The sequence below is a fragment of the Trachymyrmex septentrionalis genome, unplaced genomic scaffold, assembly GCF_001594115.1.
Source record: "Trachymyrmex septentrionalis isolate Tsep2-gDNA-1 unplaced genomic scaffold, Tsep1.0 scaffold32, whole genome shotgun sequence".
Classification (NCBI taxonomy): Eukaryota; Metazoa; Arthropoda; class Insecta; order Hymenoptera; family Formicidae; genus Trachymyrmex; species Trachymyrmex septentrionalis.
Genome location: NW_017305485.1, coordinates 3,528,760 through 3,535,619, shown reverse-complemented (window position 1 = coordinate 3,535,619; position 6,860 = coordinate 3,528,760). Strand labels below are relative to the sequence as shown.

At 30.4% G+C, this 6,860-nt stretch overlaps 1 protein-coding gene across 2 annotated transcripts in view; it reads left to right on the top strand.

Annotated features, from left to right (window-relative positions):
• Nucleotides 1-6,860, top strand: part of LOC108749989 (eukaryotic translation initiation factor 4 gamma 3) — a 60,504-nt gene that overhangs the window by 15,506 nt on the left and 38,138 nt on the right. The gene's annotated exons all lie outside the window — the stretch shown is intronic.

The following is a 6,860-nucleotide window of genomic DNA, read 5'->3' as shown; positions in this document are numbered from 1 at the left end:
GGGAAGGGGAAGGGTACGTTGGAGAGTTAGGGCGCGACGTAACCCTGCGTAGGGCAGGGCCGCGCGCGAGCAAGGGTGGCGAAGGGAGACGGACGATTCTGCAACGGCCGCAACGCAACGAGGGGGATGATGGTAGGTCGTTGCCCGGTGGGGACGGGAGACAAGGGGGATGGGAGAAGGCCGGTAAATATCGACCCTTCCCTCGCGTAGACTTTCCGTCTCCCATCCAGACATTCGTCGGCGCGTGGTTAACCCTCTTTCTCCACCTTCCTCCCCTTCTCGATCCGCGCTGTTCATTCTCTCTCCCACCTTTCGCAGGCTGCTAACCTACCGAACGCCCACACGGAGATGGCGAGAGACAGACAGACAGACAGACAGATAGACGGAGAAGAGAAAGAGACCGACTATCGACACCACGAGGTTTCCATGCCACCTTTTCAAGGTCAACGGCTCGAGGGCTCTGAGAAAAATGACTTTTTACGGAGAAAAACGGCCGATCTGTTGATTCGCGATCATTCGAAAGTTCAATCGCTCCGATGGACTCCGAGATAAGAATCTACGTCTTAAGTAAATGACGAAAAAAGACGTTGGTTTCCGGCGAGTCTCCGAGATAGTACATATTTTCGGTATGATTCAGAGCCATGTTTTCACATGAGGACTTTGAACTGAATCTCCGTCTGGCTGAAACCTTCGGACCGAGACAGCCAAAGGTTGCCTGAGGTTACAGGTCTGCGACTTCTTTCCTTCCCTTTTTTTTATCTCTTTTTTTATCTCCTTATACGTGAAAGTGTCTGGCTGTGGTATTAAATGGAATTCCGATTGAAAATGGGTTCAAATACCTGAATTTCCTATGGTTGAGTCAATTATAATTTTAGTTGAGATAACTAGAGAGAGAAATCTGATTGATATGATTAGAATCTTCTGGATCATTCGTTTTTAACCAGAAATATTTTTCAGTATGGATGATTTCCGATTTTCTTCAAAATCTTATAGAAAATCAGTAATCCCTATACTGAAAGAAAGAATAATAATGAAATAATGAAATTTTACTTAATATAATAAAGTAATTGATATAATAAAAAATTATTGTATTTTATTAAATATTTAGTATCATTTAAGTTATTTTTTTTTTATTACATTTTCTATTTGATATACTAGTTTGTATACAACGATTAGTTTTATTATTGTCAATTATCAGTTTTATTTTGAGATAATATGATTTAGGAAACTCGATAGATTTTATAAAAATATTAATTTAATTTTTATAATAATTGCAAATATACATGTATATATTTATAATGAATGTAAAATATTCTACAGTTTTTTTTTATACAAAAATTCATAACAAAATTGCATAATCATTATCAGCTACATAAATTGATTAAAAATTAATACATATATATCTGATTATTTAAAATGCTGTTAACACTTACAAAAGTAACTTATTAAATTTGTACTTATATTCCACTTTTTTCATTTATTTCATATTTTTACCAAATATTAATTGCATTAAATAATAATATAAAATATGGACAAAGTATGATTTAAACAATCAATATGCACTCGGCAGCTTTTCCGTACTAAATTCTTTTTTTAGTACGTATTTTTTTTCGCATTTTTCAAATGTTTCCTACAGGACAATTGAAATTTTACTGTTCGTATCTTCTATAGAATTTTTTGTAGATATATCGGTTATTCAAAGAGTAACGGACGACAGTTAACAGAGGGTCTTGAAACAACCCTGAGAACAAAGCAAAAGAAAAAGGTTTTACAAAATTAGAATTTCTGTCGCATACCTTTATAATCCATCCATAGAAATCGGCTCATAAATCAGTCATTGTTATAGTGATCGATGATCATTCAAGAATGTAAATTCTCGAAGAGAAATGTGACATTTCGAAGAATTTTCTCCTCGAGAAGAGAGAACAAACGAGAGAGAGAGATACTTCCAAAGCCGGATGTGCAACATCTCGGAGCTGCTCTCTCTTAATCGCGACGGAACAAAATACGGAACAATGAGCGGAACTGCGATTCGAAGACGGATCTGAGACGATTGACAGCGCAAACTTCTCCCCCGCGATGTAGGTCACGGGGGTCACGCGGTGTATCCCCCTTCTCGCGCCTATCCTAGACCAGAGTCGGCGAATCTAGGCTGTGGGCAGCGCGCTGGCTGCATATAGGTATCGATCGGGTTCACAGCAGTGCTGCAGGTTGGCCTGGTGCACTGGCGAAACTGGGTTACCGCCTCACCTATACACGATACCGCGATTCGCGAATCCGCTCCCCCTTTCGCCATCCCCCTTCGTTCATCTCTCGTAGGTGCTGCTGCATCACCCTTTTCTCTCTTTCATCTTCCACCTTCCTGTCTGCACGCGCCCTTCGCTGTCATACGCCTTTGCGAATCGTTCGATGACACGGTGAAATGTTTAATTGCGCTCCTCTCTTCTTCTTTTCGTTCGAAAAAATTTATGGAACTTTCGAAACGTTAAAAAAAAAAGTAATTATTATTTGCATACAGTGTACATTTTTTTATGTAAAATAAAATGCGGGGTCTACAATAAAAGTCGTAGCGGACGTAGGAAAACGCTTTAGACTCCGTATAACAATCGAAATTCAGGTATAGAAAAATCTTATCAGTCGATTCTCCTGTATTATTTACTTAAACGAGATTTTTCTTAAACGAGTCATAGCGTTTTAAGTCTTAGGTAGAAGGTCTTCTTCCTTCTTGTAAAGGAAATAAATCTTGTTTTGAATATATATTGCGAGATATATAATGAGTTTTTCTAAAATTTGTCAAATAAATACTTAAGATTATAATTAAAAAGAAAATTCTTTGTTACAGATAACTGCTACTCAAAAGAAAGAAAATAAATTGAGTAATCTTTGTTTTAACAATAGAATATTTTTCTGTATATGTGTGTGATATGAAATAATTAAATGTGTTTCTCTCGTCTTTTTCAATATTTCTCTTTTATATAATAATTTTATTTTATTGTATTATATATTTTGTTTTCTTTTTATATTTTTATTTCTTAGATTTTCGTCTTCTATTTACCTCTTGCATTTTTTGGTTTTTAAAGTTTTAAGGAATTTTCTCTTGAAAAGTTAAAACTTGCTTGAATTCTAAAATGTTTGGATATTTGATTAAATATGACAATCTTTTTACTTTTTATCAGCAAAGTTTTATTATTACAAAAAATTTTACTCTCTTTTAGATTATGTTTAAAATTATATTTACGAAATACAGATACGATAAAATAGATAATGTCATCTTTGATTTCTTAAATTATTAATCTTGGCACTTCTGTTGATACTCTGAAAAGAGAAAATTCAAATAAATAAGAGAGGAATTATATAAAACTGATAGCGTTAAAATAAGATTTTATTTTGTTATTCTTCTTAAAGTAAATGTATATCAATTAAATTGTTACGATTAGTACTATCTCTTCTCTGACTCTTGAAAAAATAATTTGAATATTTAAAATAGGGAAAAATTATATGTATATGAAATGTTTACAATTTTTGTAAAAAAATTATAATTTAAAAGATTAGTAAGTTGTCCAATGATTCATTATATACTACAATATAAAATTGTATTATTTTTTAGCAATAATATCGATTTTCTAGCTCAAAATTGTAATGCAAATACAATAAAATTGCTAGAAAGGTCAAACAAAAATAAAAAGTTAAAACTAGTTATTCATTAATATACAATGCATCGAACTTTTCGACTATACGATAAATCTTTATCAGTCGATAGAAAATAAATTAAGAATTTGGAAACAAATTGTATACATGAAATTCGTACTAATTAAAACGTTGGGAAAAAGTCGTTGTTAAAATAAAAATAAAGATAAATTAGGTTACATTAATTAACATAAACAATTAATATTAAAAATAAAAATCAATGAATGTTCTTTTTTTATGCGTTATACTGAAATCCATAATAAAACAAAAATTATTTTTTTCTCGAAAAACGAGAAAGAGTAGAGTCAAATAATTAAATCTTAAGAATATCTTCTGTATAATATGATGCTTGATGGTAGCATCAAATTATATATTAAATTGCTTGTCAATTTAATTCGCGATTATTAGAATAGTTTTATTTGTCCGGAAAAACAATTCGGCAGTTCTAAAAAGACTATAATATGGTATATATGCAAGTACATATATAGTGTATATTAGTAATTCAAGATTGAATTATTTAAAAGCAATGAAGATTGACCATAGGCATTTTTCTAGTATTGATTGTGTTTTCTCATACATGCAGTCTAAAATAAAGATTCTTAATATTCAAGTAATTAAAATTTATGAAGTCATCTAAAAGTACGAATAATCTCGAATTTCAAAATCAAAGATTGAAATGGAATCGTAAATCACCCAATGGAATGTATGTCCAAGTATTAAGACAGAACTTTATGTCATTAGCTAATAGATGAATAACTAGTTTTAATCTTTTCTTGATGATTTAATAAACTAGTTTTAATCTTTGACCTAATTGCTCGTTTGTTTGATCTTTTTATTAATTTTCTAATTAATTTTCTAATTAATATTTTATTAAATATTTATCAAATTTTGTTGTTTCTCTTTATATCTGTTTGAATTTATACAAGCATTTTCAACTCATAAAAAAAATTTATGAGAAGATCGTTAATTTTCATGTTCTTAAGAAAACCGTTGGAATTTGTACGACATTTCAAGGTAAATTGCTTTTACCAAACGAGTACAAAAATGACCTTTTCAGGGAGAGAGATGACGAAACTATTTACTTTCTAACAATAGATTTACACGTTGAATCAACAATAACAAGACTCTACAGGAGTTTGTTTTGATGTGAATTAATTTCATGCCTGTCTCTGTTCTTCAATTTCTTTAAAATTGAAATAATATTTTTACATATATTATAAATGACCATCTTTGTATCTACATATTATAAATGATCAGTAAACTCTGATTTCTCCTTTTAGGGAGACGAAAATTTAAGAAGATAAAAGAAAATACTATTGAAAGTAATGTTCAAAGAAAGGTAGTAAAATTATTTTTTCAATTCTTTCGTATCACAGTAATATTTGAAATTCTGACCAAAAGTTCTTGTAAATCACGTTTACATTTTTTTTTATAGTTAGGGCCATGGCAAAAAAAAAAAGTAGTAAAAGATAAGCGGTCCATCATGTTGATTTTCTTTGCTTAGATTGCTTAGACTGCTTAGATGTTACTGCTTTAAGTTTTTTGTGTGGAACGTCTGTCACTTTTTATTATACCTTCCAATTTTCACCATTTACATCTTCAAATTTTCTCGACCATTTATTAAAATTTTCGAAATTCCCTATAAAATTTGCTTCAGGTAATACAATTCGTATGAACAGAGAAATTGTAAAGTTTGTTTTTTCACTTTCTTCGAAGAACGAAACAGGGACTTTAAAAGAAAAATTCTTATACATAAGAATCTATAAGAAATCTTGGTCATTGTGAGCTCTGTATATTCTCAAATGTTATTCATGTTTTCTGAAGATTCAGTCTATTCATCTATTATTTGTCTTTTATTTGTCGCATTTATAATACTCGAAAGGGGGTTATACCTGAGGTAAGGGTAGAGTTTAGTTTTATGTGTAGAATCGTTGTTTATTTTATCTCACCGAGTACAATGTGCAGAAACATTACCAGCGTTTCTTTGTGACAATTTTACAGGTATGTACAAATTAGCATCGTCACGCTATTAGAACGATGACGAAATACATTTATGGGTAACGGAAGCCTCAACGGTTAAGCTGGATCTTATTGTTAGTGCTTAAATAATATTTTCAATGCGAGTTTATATATTCACAATTGTGCACATATATTCAGTTCTGTTAAATATATTCAATTTTTTAACATTTTTCGTAATGAAATGCATACGTTGAATAATATGTATGTTGCTTATATAATAAACACACGATGTGTTTTGATAGCAAGGAACCAGAAGGAAGATTCTCTTTACTATCGAGACGAATGAGGGCAAAAAAGATATTTTTCTTAAATAAATGTTAATAGTTCGGAATTAAGTAAAGAGATTGCGATTTCAGAGGAAATATGCAGCATAAAATTTTTATCGATGATATTTCTTTTTTTAAAAACGATTCTATAGAACTCATGATAATAACGTACAGTTACATCATTTGCTACAACGATACAACTAAAAAGGAGTTTCCAGAAGAAAAAAGTTTTCCAGAAGATAAATTTTAATGTTGTGAATCATAAAAAAAATTTTGCGATATTAATTTTGAAATAACTGATTGTAAAGGAATAAAAATGTATTCTTTTAAAGTATATTCTTTATTTTTGTGTTAAGTTTTCGTTTATTTTTTTTTGCCAATAATTAACAATGCTTTTTAATTTTTTAGTGTAAATGAGCGATATACGTTGCGCTATTAGGAATAAAAATGTATTCTTTTAGTGGTTGTTTATTTTTTTTAAGTTTTCGTTTTTTTTTTACAAACAACTATAAATTAATAATTTTTTAGTTATGTCGTAATCACTAAGCGATATATGTTGCATTAATGGAGGTAATAAAAATATATTTTTAATGGTTTTTTTTTTAATTTTCATTTTTTGCAGGCAAATATAAAATGACAATTTGTTAGTCATATTATAGCAAATGAGCGATATATGTTGCGTTAATAGGGGGATAAAAATGTGTGTTTTTAATGGTTCTTTATTTCTTTTATGTTTCCGTTTTTTGCGAGCAATTAAAAAAATGATAATTTTGTAATTATATCAGTATTGTAATGAACAAATGAGAAATATGTTGCGTTATATACACGTTGCACGTGTATAACAAATAAAATAAGGAGCGTTTTTCTTCGATCAAATAACAAAGTATT